Genomic DNA, 13,855 nt, shown 5'->3' with positions numbered 1-13,855 from the left:
AAACTAAAGCAGAATGCTAGTTATGGATCATTTTTAATGACGTGTTTTGCAAAAAAGACCAGCAGGAAAAAGGTTTAATTTCAACTTTACTGTTTGTCAAAGCATGCACATAATAATAATATTAACGTTAACACAGAGACTGGACCCTCACAGCTGGTACATGTGAAGCAGGCGGCTAGCTTAGCTTAAGATAACGATGACAAAATAAGTCTCATTAGTCATGTCAAAACTTTAAAAAGACTGCAGGAGTTTTAATTCCTAACAGTTTTTCAATCAGGTTGCATCATGAGGAGAAACTTCAGATATTCTTCGCGAATGTCAAACATTAAAAACACAAGATTGGAAATCATCCGACACTACAGGATATCATCAGGATGGAACTGGATGGAGACTAAATGGAAAATATGGTGCAACAGCCTGTTGTGACGCTAATAGAGATAAAAATGACATTAATGACGTATTTTGCATAAAGACCTGCAGGAAAAAGGTTTAATTTGGAGTTAACTCCTTCAGCCTGTTGATCAAGGTATACAGGTGCTACCTTTAATGTTAGCACCACTGCACATTAAATAAAGTAAACCTACACGGAGGGTTAGAATGAAGTGAAGCTTCAGAGTGGCTGGTCTGGAGCGAGTACCACTGGATGGAGACTTCATACCGACCACCACGCACCCCTACGTCGAGCCCCTCAGTCTCTGAGGCTACCTGGAGGTGGTCATAGGTGTTTTTAGGATGTGCAGCCCACCGTGTAAAGACAAGCACTAGTTCATGCAGCTGTAGCCTCCCCTAGAGGAGGTCTGCAGGTGAGGATGGAGATGACGGACTAACATGCCTCAGAAGACCTGCAGGGAAACTGCTACAGAAGGCAAAAGGAATCCGTTACCAAAGGAAATGAAAAGCTGCTATGATCCACTGAGGGAGCAGCTTGAACTTTGAGTTTATATTGATGTGCTTTAACGGTCGATGGCATCTAAAGCAGGAAAATGAATCGTCCAGGCATGTGTAGGACTGATAATACAATCTAGTGACCAAAAAACTAAGGTCTGGATGAAGGTTTGTGGTCAGTGAGGGTTGTTTATTTTTCAGACGTAAGACTTTAACTGTCGGGTTTAACATCTGTAGCTAACGTTTACCTCAGCGGCTACAATGCTGCTGGTGGTAGCATCATAACCATCTAGGTTTAATAACATCAGGGTGCCACTGATGAGTCTGGATCCAAAATCCTCACATTACTAAATAATCTGGATAACATCAGCTCAGACCAACAGACGACTTCTCAGACTGCCAGGGGGGTGAAACTGGGACAAATGGTCCTAAGACCAGGTTTGGCCTAATAATGATGTCTTTGTTGGGATTGTTAATTACTAAAAGAGTGTTTTACCTGATAGCTGTTCTTGGACAATCATCAGTTCAGTGCATAACTCTTTAACTCATAACTCTTTAAAATGACCAAGTGTTTTTTTGTTTTTTTTTTTAAACTATGGCCATGTTCCACACAACAAATTTGCAGCAAACGTTTGAAATGTTGCAAAAAATTCAAAAAGAAGACGTGAATTAGGCTCATTTCAAATAACTGCTTCGGACAGGCTGCACAGTGGTGTTATAAGCAGCCAGAAAACGTTCTGAAACACTTCCTTTCCTCTCATCAACATACTGTCACATACAGCATCGTGCAACTGGAACGTTAAACTTTTTTAACGCCCAAAACTTTGAGCATCTTGTTGTATCCGACTCCATCTGTTACCCAAGTTGGACACCATCTGGGATCTTCTGCTGCAGAGGATTGTGGGTCAGAAAGACCAGAAAGTTATCCGAGGATTCCTGGTACTATTTTTCCATTTACATGCGGTGTCCTGGGACTTACTAGATCCGATGTAGAATCTGGGTACTGGAACACACCTCTAAAACACAAGAAACAAACCAAACCTGGTCCATAAACAGGAGAAAAGTCTGCAGGATTCATTTTTAATTAGCAAAGGTGCAAAGATTCTTTTATGTTAGCTGGTGTTAGACTTTTTTTATGCTGTCCAGAGACAAAGACGATGAAAGAAGCCGACCAGTTAAGCCTCCAGTTTCTTGGCATCTTGCTCCCGTCGCATTTTTCTTCACTGTGGTGGATTTCTCACTGCAACACAAAATCCTGCAGCTCTTTGGAAACAGAACAACCACGAAGGAGAGAGAACTCAGAAACTGCACAAATTCTTTTGCAGAATCTGGTGCAAGTGGTTCGTTTTGGTTGGATTTATTAACAAAGACATGTAGAATTAAGTGATTATGATGAAATACGACAATTTTAAGCTGAGATTTGGTGAATTTTTCACACAAAGCCTCAGTTTTTTCGGTTTCTAGCTTATAAATGGAACAGTTTTGGTGATTTATGTCATAGATAACGTGTTCTTTAAACCAACCAACCAAGAGGTTTTGAGGGTTTTTGCTCCATCAAAACTTCTTTAGGAAACGGGTTTTTATCTCCCTTGAAGCTCATCAACACCTCATGCAACCACTTCAAACTGTTTTTTTTTTTAAACTAGGGATATTTCTTTGAATTTTGCTCTTTGCTTTAGCTTTCTCTGATGCAACACCTCAACAGACATTATGGAAACACAGCTCATGTGTTCATTATTAAGCTCTACAGGTGCTGGTTCAGTAGATGATTTCACCTGCTGAAGATCTAACAGTGAAGCATCATGAATAAATGTATTTCTGCTAGTTAGACAATGTGCAGGAGTCTGTTGTCTCATTACAAAGATGTGTGCAGAGTTTCTTTGGCTTCAGTCGAGGTGAATGTTGCTGCCGTTAAAGGGAAGAAGATTTTCTCCTGTTTATGCTAAGCTAACTGTCCACTGAGTGGTATTGATCCACTCATCCTGATGAGATGATCAACGGGCCTTTTACATTAAACGTCCTCCTTTATGGAGCATCTGTTGCCACGGTAACCGCGGTGGGATACAGGACTGATGGAGGTCAGGCCGTACACGGAGCTGCTTTAATGTTTATTAGCTCGGATGGATCTACGCTGCCGGTATCTGGGACGCAATTCATCAAGAAGAACATGTCAGATCTCCGTGTTATAACTGTCTGAGGACACGTGACGTCACTTTTACCTTCATGTGTTCCTTATTACAGAAATCTACAATTTAGCTGAATTAAACTGAATCCTGCCTTGTGAGAGGGTAATTTACTGACATTTTAAAATAGACTCAGAAATCTGTGGCTACAGCAAAAGCTACAGTGAGTGGGAGGCGGCTTGATTTTCAACCATACTGTTTACATCGCTGTGACCAAAGCAGCCCGAAGACCAAGTTCTAGGAGATTTAATGGCACAAAATGATCCCAAAGACACAAATAACAATCACAATGAGATTCAAAACAATCACAGAGAGATGCAAAATCACTACAAAACCACCACGAAGGGACTCAAAACTACCTCAAAAGAGACACAAAACCACTGCAAAGACACGAAGCAACACCTTAGAGATGTAAAACCCCCACAAAGAGACAAAACAACCCCGCAGAGACGCAAAAAACCATCATGAAGGGACTCAAGACTACCAGAAAGAGACACAAACACAATGCTAAGAGACGAAGCAACACCTTAGAGATGCAAAACCACCACAGAGAAACGTAAAACCAACACAGAGAGACGCAAAACTTTCAAGGAGATTTAAAATCATCACAAATAGACTCAAAACAACCACGAGGAGACAAAACAACCCCACAGAGATGCAAAACCACCACAAAACTACCACAAAGAGACACAAAACCACTGTAAAGACAAAGCAACACCTTAGAGATGCAAAACCACCACAAAGAAACGTAAAACCAACACAGAGAGACGCAAAACTTTCAAAGAGATTTAAAATCATCACAGACTCAAAACAACCACGAGGAGACAAAACAACCCCACAGAGATGCAAAACCACCACAAAACTACCACAAAGAGACACAAAACCACTGTAAAGTCAAAGCAACACCTTAGAGATGCAAAACCACCAGACTTGCAACAACAACAAAGAGACAAAACCACCCCACTGAGATGCAAAATAAAAACAAATGGACTCAAAAGCACAACAAAGACTAAAAACAATCAAAAAAGATGCAAAATGACCAACAGGTTGTAGCTGGTATCTCAAATTGGACCAAGTTCAAGTGAACTGAACCACAAGTCTGTGATAAACGACGCTCTGGTTCTCCACTAAGTCCTCCCAATGAGCTCTTTCCGTTTCATTTTCCAACCACCTGATGCAAAACAGCAGCCGCCATCACTGCTGCCGACGCCGTTCGAATGCTCTGCTGGACCGACATCCAATAGGAAGCCTCGCAGGAGCAGCATCATCACAACAAGACTAACGAGGTTAGAAACATCCGGATTACAGAGGTCTAAAACTGTGGTTTCACCGTTGTTCTAATTCCTGATGGTCAAACTCAGCTGGTCAAGGCTGCGAGCTCGCGACCTTTTGGACAGCAAGCCTCTTGACCAACCATCAGGTGGTCGGTGGGCGGGGCTTTAACGACAGGAAATGCCAGTTGGATTACAGGGTCCAGCTGATTGACAGCAGATGTGTTTAACTGTTCGGGGAAATGGAAGAGAGGCTGAGGAGGACGATGGATGACACACATGCAGTTACACAACACGTACGGGCCGCGGACGGATTCCAGTCGGAGGAATCCGGCGATGATAAAACCTCTTTTGAAAGAACTATCTGCTCTTTATTTCTGCCTTTTGCCCTGCAGCTGTGTGTAGTTACAGTGTGACCCCAATAAAGTCCCTCCTCTGCCTCCTGCCCTAATAAAAGAGGTAAATAACCACCCCTCCCTCTCTGTTTATTACCCCCTGGGGCAGTAAAAGGCAGCTGCCAGGCCTCCTTCAAAACGCCCGGCCCGCACTGGACCCCCGTAAAACACACACACACACACACACACACACACGTCTACACACACACACACGTCTACACAGACACACACGTCCACATGCCAAACTGAAAACACACATTCTGGGAAGTGTTCACACGTAGCATCAAACGCTCACACTGTACGCGCAGCTCGTAAAACACCGCCGAGGCCGAGCCCAAAAGGTGAGCAGACAAACTGCCGGCTGCACAGAAAGCCGTGAAAACCCTCCGACGCCGCGAGAAGCTCTGAGAAAACAACAACATCATCATCATCATCATCATCATCATCATCATCACCACCATCGCTGCTGCCGCTGCAGGTTGTTGGCTCTGCAAGAAAACCTAACGAGGAACAGAAGACGTCTAAATAGTTTGGCAGTGTCGGGACAAACATTCCAGAAAAATGTGCAGAAGAATAAAAAACATCTGCATGATGAAGAACAGAATGGATGAATTGGAAATTTGACAACATTTTGTCCAGCGTTTGGAAATCAGCAGACATCGAACAGAACAATGCTGCTGCTGTTGTTTGTGGGAGAGAAGGTTAGTTTAGGTGTCCTCAGGGGGGTCTGGTACTAAAGTAGCAAAAAAGGAAGAAAAAAAAAGAGTAAACTGGCTCATTCTTTGATTTTCTGGTTTAGACGAGCAATTATAAACAATCGTTTTTAACGGGCCCACTCTTCTGTTTGCCAAATGTCTGTTAGCAATGTGGAAACCAGCTTGTGTTGTTGTGATCCCATTTTTTATTTTTGTGTTTAACACCAAAAATGAAAAAGCTAGATGCCAACAGTCCAGCCAATTTTTTGTTTTTTTGGATTAGACCAAAAACAACAACAACAACAACAACATAAAACAAGCAACCAATTACTCTGTTGTCTGAATGTCTATTCATATTGAAAATCAAACATATGCGCAGTTTGCAACCAAAAGGTGAAGAAAATTTGGAAATGGTTCCATTTTTATTTTATTTCTGTTCGAAACTAGTCGTGAAAAAAATTACATTCTTCAGTTTTCCCCAATCCCAATTAATGTCCAAAATCAAACCTAAGAATGACTCCTTTTTGGTTGGGTGTAATCTCATTTTCTGCTGTTATAAACAGAAAACAAACACACTATAAGGATTTTTTAATCAACCAGTTTATTAATTTCCCCAAATGTACATTAAGTAGAAAGTGTGGCTTAATGTTTATGGTGTGTTTATTCTTTTTTCTGTTTTTAATAAAAAATGAAAAGACAAAAAAAAAGAAGGAAAAAAGCTGCCCATTTTTTTGCTTTTCAAATTCATATTTAAAAACCAACACCAACAACAAAAAAAACGAAATGGGCCTGCTTTTCTTGTGTTCGGTATCTGACAGAAAAACACATTTTTCCTTTTTTCAACTCAAATAAAGAAATGAGAAAACTGGCCTATTTGTTTGTTTTCATTGGTGTGAAACTGAAAGTATATATTTTTTTAAAACTGGCACATTTTATAAAAAATTTCAGGTTTAACCCACAACAATAAAATAAGAGTACTATCAGATTTTCCATTTTTAGTATTTGGTTATTGACAGGAAAAAAAAAAAGTTCATTTTTAATCTTTCAGTTTTCAACAACAAAAAAAATGTAGGAATAAGAAGGTGGCCCATTTTTTGTTTTCCCAAATGTCCATTGTCAATGAATGTCAAGTGTAACGATGACAAATTTTGCTTTCTTTCATAGCAAAGACATATCCATATCCAATACAGACATCGAGGCATGTCATCCTCTACATAAAAAAAAACAAAGTGGCAAACCGGCCATAATAATTTGCTTTACAAACAGAAAACACAAAAATGCATTACTCCGACAAGGGAAAAAGCTCAAGGGATCTGATGTTTATGTGAATGAGCACCTTACAAAGAAAAATGCAGACATTGCCAGAGGAGCACGCTTCCTAAGGAAGCAGAAGAAAATCCAGTCAACCTGGACATCAAACTGTAAGGCGGTAATAAAGCTATACGGGTCACCAGAGGAAGCTAAAGTGCTGACCATAAGAGACATCGAGGAGCTGGACAAGTACTAGTGACTCCAGAACAGTGGCTTTGTCTATCAGTGTGACTGACCTGAACTATTATGACTATGGACTCTTGTGAAGAGCTTGACTGTTTAACCTTGAAAATGGCTGGAAATGAAAGGGACAATGACGACTGTGATGACTGGAACTTTAAAACATTGAAATTCATTGATCATCATATGCATGATTTTGAACAAGATATTGACCCTGAAAATAATTTTCTTAACAATATAAACAACAACTGCTGTTATTACGCTGAAGATCAATTTAACATGAACATGAAATCAGATTATGGGATGTCAATTATTCATTTTAATAGCAGAAGTTTATATGCAAATTTTCACAACATTAAAGAGTTCCTGAGTCATCTAAACAAACCATTTAATGTGATAGCCATATCTGAGACCTGGCTCAGCACTGAAAAGGGTGTGGATTTTGAGTTAAATGGGTATGAACTGAATTATATAAACAGAAATAATCAAAAAGGAGGAGGAGTGGCCTTGTATGTAGACAAAACATTAAATTATAAAATAGTGGAAAATATGACAACTAATACTGATGATGTGATGGAGATTATTACTGTAGAAATCTATGTGGAAAAAAAAGAAAAATGTAATTGTGAGCTGTGTATACAGAGCACCTGGCTCCAATATTGAACCATTTAAAAATAGTATGGAAAGATTGTTTGCAAAGAAAGATCGCAAAGTTGTGTTCATTTGTGGAGATTTTAATTTAGATCTCTTAAATCCCAACAAGCACAAACTGACTGATGAATGCATCGATGTATTGTTCAGTATGAGCTTTTTTCCACTTATCACCAAACCAAGCAGAATAACATCTCACTGTGCAACTCTAATAGAAAATATATTCACAAACAATATGGACAACAGCATAAAGAGTGGGTTACTACTAAATGATATCAGGGACCACTTGCCGGTTTGTTTGTGATAATGTTAAGTGTAAAGATGTTAATCGGATTAGATACAGGAGAGTGAGAACAGAAGAAGCTATAAATACATTTAGAAATGCATTACTAACACAAAATTGGAAACAAGTGCTTAAAGAGGCTGATGCCAACAAAGCGTATGAAATATTCCTGATAACATTTAAATCATTATATGATGAACACTGTCCTTTGAAAAAATACAACAAGAAACAAAAATACATAGATAGGCCTTGGATGACCAAAGGACTTCAGAATGCATGCAAAAAAAAGAATACCTTGTATAAAGAATTCATAAAAGTCAGAACGAAAGAAGTGGAAAGTAAATACAAAAGATACAAAAATAAATTGACTAGTATTATGAGGAAATGTAAGAAAGATTATTATAATAAAATATAACCGATAATAAAAATAATATCAAGGGCATATGGAATGTGTTAAATAATATTATCAGGAATGGATCAATGAATAGAAATGACCCTCAGCATTTTAAAGACAATGATGCCATTGTAAACAATATGAATGATGTGGTTAATGGGTTTAACAGTTTTTTTTTGTAAGTGTAGGACCAAAACTGGCAGAAGAAATTGATAATCCACAGACAGAAGAAGGAGAGAGGAATGTTGTGGATTTGTTAGATAGCAACCTAAACTCAATGTTTTTGAAAGCAGTTGATGAAAAGGAAATTATTGACATTGTTAGCAAATGTAAGAATAAAAGGTCTACAGACTGGAATGACATTGATATGGCTTTAATTAAGGCAGTCATTGGTGTAATTGTAAAACCCTTAACTCATATTTGTAATTTATCTTTCAAAACTGGTGTATTTCCATGTAAAATGAAAACTGCCAAAGTCATCCCACTATGCAAAGCTGGAGACAGAAATCAATTTACTAATTATAGGCCTGTGTCTTTACTCTCCCAGTTCTCTAAAATATTAGAAAAACTGTTTGTCAGTGGACTGGATAATTTTATTGAGAAGTATGACTTGTTGGTTGAGGTCAAACAGATCTACATCCATGGCATTAATGGAGACAATTGAAGACACTACCAGTTCCATAGATAACAAGAAATTTGCAGTGGGGATATTTATAGATTTGAAAAAAGCATTCGACACAATTGATCACCAAGTGATTGACCAATAAATTGGAAAAATATGGAATCGGGGGGGTTGTACAAAAGTGGATGAGAAGCTACATAAGCAACGGAAATCAGTTTGTGGAAATAGGGGATTGTAAATCAACACGCTTAAATATAACTTGTGGAGTCCCACAGGGGTGAGTCTTGGGTCCAAAATTGTTTATTTTGTACATTAATGATCTATGTAGGGTGTCAAACCTCTTCAAATTTGTGTTATTTGCAGATGATGCTAATATTTTCTGTGATGGGGGAAATTTGCAGCAGCTTTTGGAGGTGGTCACAGCAGAAATGAGTAAACTAAAAACTTGGTTTGATTTGAATAAATTATCATTAAATTTAAATAAAACCAAACTTATGTTGTTTGGAAAATGCAAAATAAATACACAAGTAAAAGTAATGATAAATAATGTTGAAATAGAAAGAGTGTATGAAAAATACATTTCTGGGTGTGATTCTTGATCCCAAAATCTGCTGGAAACCCCACATAAAACATGTAAGAGCAAAAGTAGCACGGAGCATTGGAGTGATGGGAAAGCAAGGCACGTTCTGACTGTATATTCTGTATAATTCACTGGTGTTACCATATTTAAATTACTGTGTGGAACTATGGGGCAACACTACAAAAGCACCTTACAAACACTAAGCACAATACAAAAGAGAGCCATTTGTATAGTACACAATGTAGGATATTATGAACACACTAATATACTGTTTTTAAAATTACACACCTTCAAGTTTGGGGATCTGGTAGAATTTAAGACTGCACAAATGATGTATAAAGGAAAAAGTAAACTGCTACCTGTAAACATACAGAAACTGTTCAAAGACAGAGTGGGGGGGTTACAACTATAGAAGAGAATTAAACATGGAACAGCATTATGGTCGAACCAATTTAAAAAGTATGTGTATTTCCATTTATGGGGTGTTTTTGTGGAATGTTCTGGACGAAACAATCAAAGTGTGAATATAATGCAATTTCAAAAAAAATGTACAAAAGATTTATCTTTGAAAAGTACAGAAATGAGGAAGGAAAATGTAACATGTACAGATGTTAATGGTGCTTGACCCTTTTCTTGTGTGTTTTGTTTTGTTCTGTTTCCTTAAATAGCTTGATTGGAGTAGTTTTCTTTCTTGTATTGCCTGTTAAGTTTATTGTATTGGATTTCGCATTTATTCATGGTGAAGAATGGGGGTAGGACTTGACACGCCTAGGCTTCTTCCTATCCCTTTTCGAACGAGTCAAATCTGTGTTATATTGAAGTTGGCTTTTATTTTTTATTTTTATTTTCCATTTATTTTAATTGTTTGTTCGTTCAAAATAAAGATCTTCCAATTCCAAATTATTGTTTTGACCTAAACAACGAATAAACAACAAAAACAAGGACATGAACCTTTTTCACTTTTCTGTTTCAAACCAACAACAACAACAAAAAAGAGCGAATTGTCCCATTTTTATCTTTCCCAGAGGTCTATTAATGTTGAAAATCAAATAAAGTCAAAACACGGCTAACGTCTTCATCTCTAATCACATTATATTTTTCTGTTCTGAGCTGAGAGAACCTGGTCCGTTTCTCATTTCTCCACTTTAAACCAAACACTGAATGAGGCTGTTTTCCGTGCGTTCGGTATTCGACATGAAGACAGATTCCAGTGCAGCAGCCCGAGGCCTCGGCTGACTCCGGCTGCAGGTTGATGGATGGCTTCTGTGCAGTGAGCTGTGCGTGTCGGAATACTCCAGTTTGCGTTACAAAAGTCAAGACCAGTGATTTGTGATCTGGCAAAAGGGTCAAGTGCATTCTGGGCTAGACAGTAAAGACGGAAAAACGCCCCGGGCGGCGAATCCACACCGCGGTGACGGCCTGTTGTTGCGCTCGTATTCATAGAAGGAGCATGCAGCGCGATGACAGGTGTGTGTCATTAAACACCCTCGCATACTGTACCGTCCCCGATATTGATTTACAGCCGCCACACACCTGCGAGCCTGCACAAGCCGATATCTGGCGGTCGCACGCTCGGAGGTAAAGTGCACCGACGTCCCGCGGCGGTCGGACCACCCAGGAACCTCCGAGGCCTCTTGTAAAATATCGGTCAAGAATAGCGCACGCAACGGCATGCCGCGCGCATTCAGCTGCTCGTTAGGGGAAAGGAGTCGCCGAAACCGCATGAATGTGACGCTAAATGATGTTGGAGAAGAGGAAAGACATGAGAGAAGGTGGAAGGCATGCGGCGAAGGTCACGGGAAGCGGCGTGGAGTCTTCGGCTGCCATCTTGGCTCCACGAGGCACACATGACACTCCAGTCTCCTCGCTTTAAAGTCGGGCCAGAGAGTCCTTCCATTAAGGAAAATAAAACCAGAGACGAGCGCAGCGTGGAGACGGTGAGTCAGAAGGAGCGGTGAGGTTCAACTTCCTCGTCTAATTTTATAAGAAGGCTCGTTTACTCGCGGGCGAACCGGCCAAACGGTTCTCTGAGCAGCGTCTGGGCTTCTGTACGCTCAGTTTTCTCTGCAATATAAAGTCCAGCACCTGTATGGAAACAGAACAACCATGACTGGAAGGAGAAAGAGTCAGAGATGTCTTCTGTGCAGGATGACACAGAAATATTTAAAAATGATTCAATTTACTTCACAAAAAATACAAAAGAAACTAGAATCAACACATCCAACATGTGTCCACAGACTACAAAGACACAAAACAACCACAAACAGACCACAAGGAGTCAAAAACTGCAAAAGACACACAAAACAAGAGACAGAAAACGAATATACAGACACGAAAAATCCACAAATGGGAATAAACACTACCAGAAACAGACACAAAACGACCAAAGAGACACAAAAGACCCACAAAGGGCGAACAAACAACCACAAACAGACACAAAATTACCACAAAAAGACACGAAACACCTGCAAAGAGACAAAAAAAGACCAGAAACAAACACAAAACAACCACAAACAGACGCAAAATGACCACAAAAAGACACAAAACAACTGCAGAGACAAAAAAAAGACCAGAAACAAACACAAAACAACCACAAACAGACACAAAATGACCACAAAAAGACACGAAACACCTGCAAAGAGACAAAAAAAAGACCAGAAACAAACACAAAACAACCAGAAACAGACACAAAACTACCAAAGAGACACAAAAGACCCACAAAGGGAGAACAAACAACCACAAACATACACAAAACCCCTGCAAAGAGACTCAAAACGAATACAAAGACACAAAATATCTACAAACAGATGCAAAAAAAAACCATGAAGAGACACAAAACGACCAGTCGGGCACAAAACGAACACAAAGAGACAGAAAATCACCAAAAAGGAAGACCAAACAACCAGAAACACACATAAAATCACCACAAAGAGACACAAAACGACCACAAACTGACACAAAACAAATACAGAGACACAAAACCATCCAAAAACAGACACAAAATGAACACAAACCAACAAAAAGAACTGCAAACAGAGACAAAACAAATGCAAAGACACGCAAAATCACCACAAAGGGAGACCAAACAACCAAAAACATATATAAAGTCACCACAAAGAGACACAAAATGACAACAAAGAGACACAAAACAAACACAAAAAGACAAAAATATTCACAACATGTTCAAACTTTTCCAACATTTGTTACCAGTACTGTAAAAATAAAGGAGATTCTAAATATTGTAGATATTCACCAACTTACAGTTTGACCAGCTCTACTGAAGGAATTTGATTATTTATTGTACAGACATTAAACTAAAACACATCCACAGGTGTCACCATAACGTGGCTCCACAGATCAGATATTTAATTTGACCTCAGTGAGTATTTTGGGTGGATTTCTGAATGAGATGTAGAACAAAATGATTCTATTGACATGTTAGAGTCGTTTTGGTTGCGCTACACAGGATTACTTCTGACCACTCCTTATGTCTGTACAGTTTCTGGTTCTGATCAACGGAGTCACGTCGGTGATTAATGTACAGATCTGCTGGAGGATCTCCAGACTGACGTAGGCGGCAGGACAACGGCGAGCTGGGCTGAATGGAGGCTTTGTAGAGACGGAGAATGTACATGACAACAAATCTGATTACAGACTCTCAACGCTGACCTCTGGATGGACGGAGGACAGGACCAGAGCCAGGCGGAGACTAACGGACAAATTTAATAGAGCTAGTGAGGAGCTGAGGAATTCATTTTTCAATCAAATATGGAAGGAGAGCCAGACATCGAGGCAGCGAGGCGGCCTCAGCGCTGCACAGTTTGGACAAAGTTGGGATGTTTGTGTGCAATAATTCAACCTTAGTCTCATCCACACAGAAAACATTTTAGTGTGAAGTTGCTCTCAGTTGAAGGTCTGCAGTCTGGAGGTCGACTGGTCGGTCGAAACGCTTCATTTTTCAGTTTTCAAACAAAAAATGAAAACGGGTCAATTTTACATTTTACATTTAAACCAACAATGAAAGAAGAAAAGCAGGCCCACTTTTGTTTTTAAGATTTAAATCAACTACAAAAAAAAAAGTGGAAAACACAACTCAGTGTCTGGTTTGGTGGAGGTCAGTTTTTTATTTTTTATTTTTAAGTTTTAAACCAAATCCTAAATTTTTTTTTGTATTTGGCATGTCAACGAAAAATGAAGTAAGTAAAAAGAAGAAAACAAACAAAAAACTGTCCCATTTGTCATTTTCCCCCAATTTAAACCAACAAGTTTTCAGTTTTAAACGAAAACAAAAGAGATTAAATGTACTTCGCTCAGACGTCTACAAATCTATTGTCGGCTTTTTGAAGTTCAAACTGCACAATGTAGGTCCAACTTATTTACTGAATGTTCACTCAAACTAACTGAT

This window comes from Stegastes partitus, unplaced genomic scaffold (assembly GCF_000690725.1).
Source record: "Stegastes partitus isolate 25-593 unplaced genomic scaffold, Stegastes_partitus-1.0.2 Scaffold207, whole genome shotgun sequence".
Lineage (NCBI taxonomy): Eukaryota > Metazoa > Chordata > Actinopteri > Pomacentridae > Stegastes > Stegastes partitus.
This window is presented reverse-complemented; position numbering follows the sequence as displayed.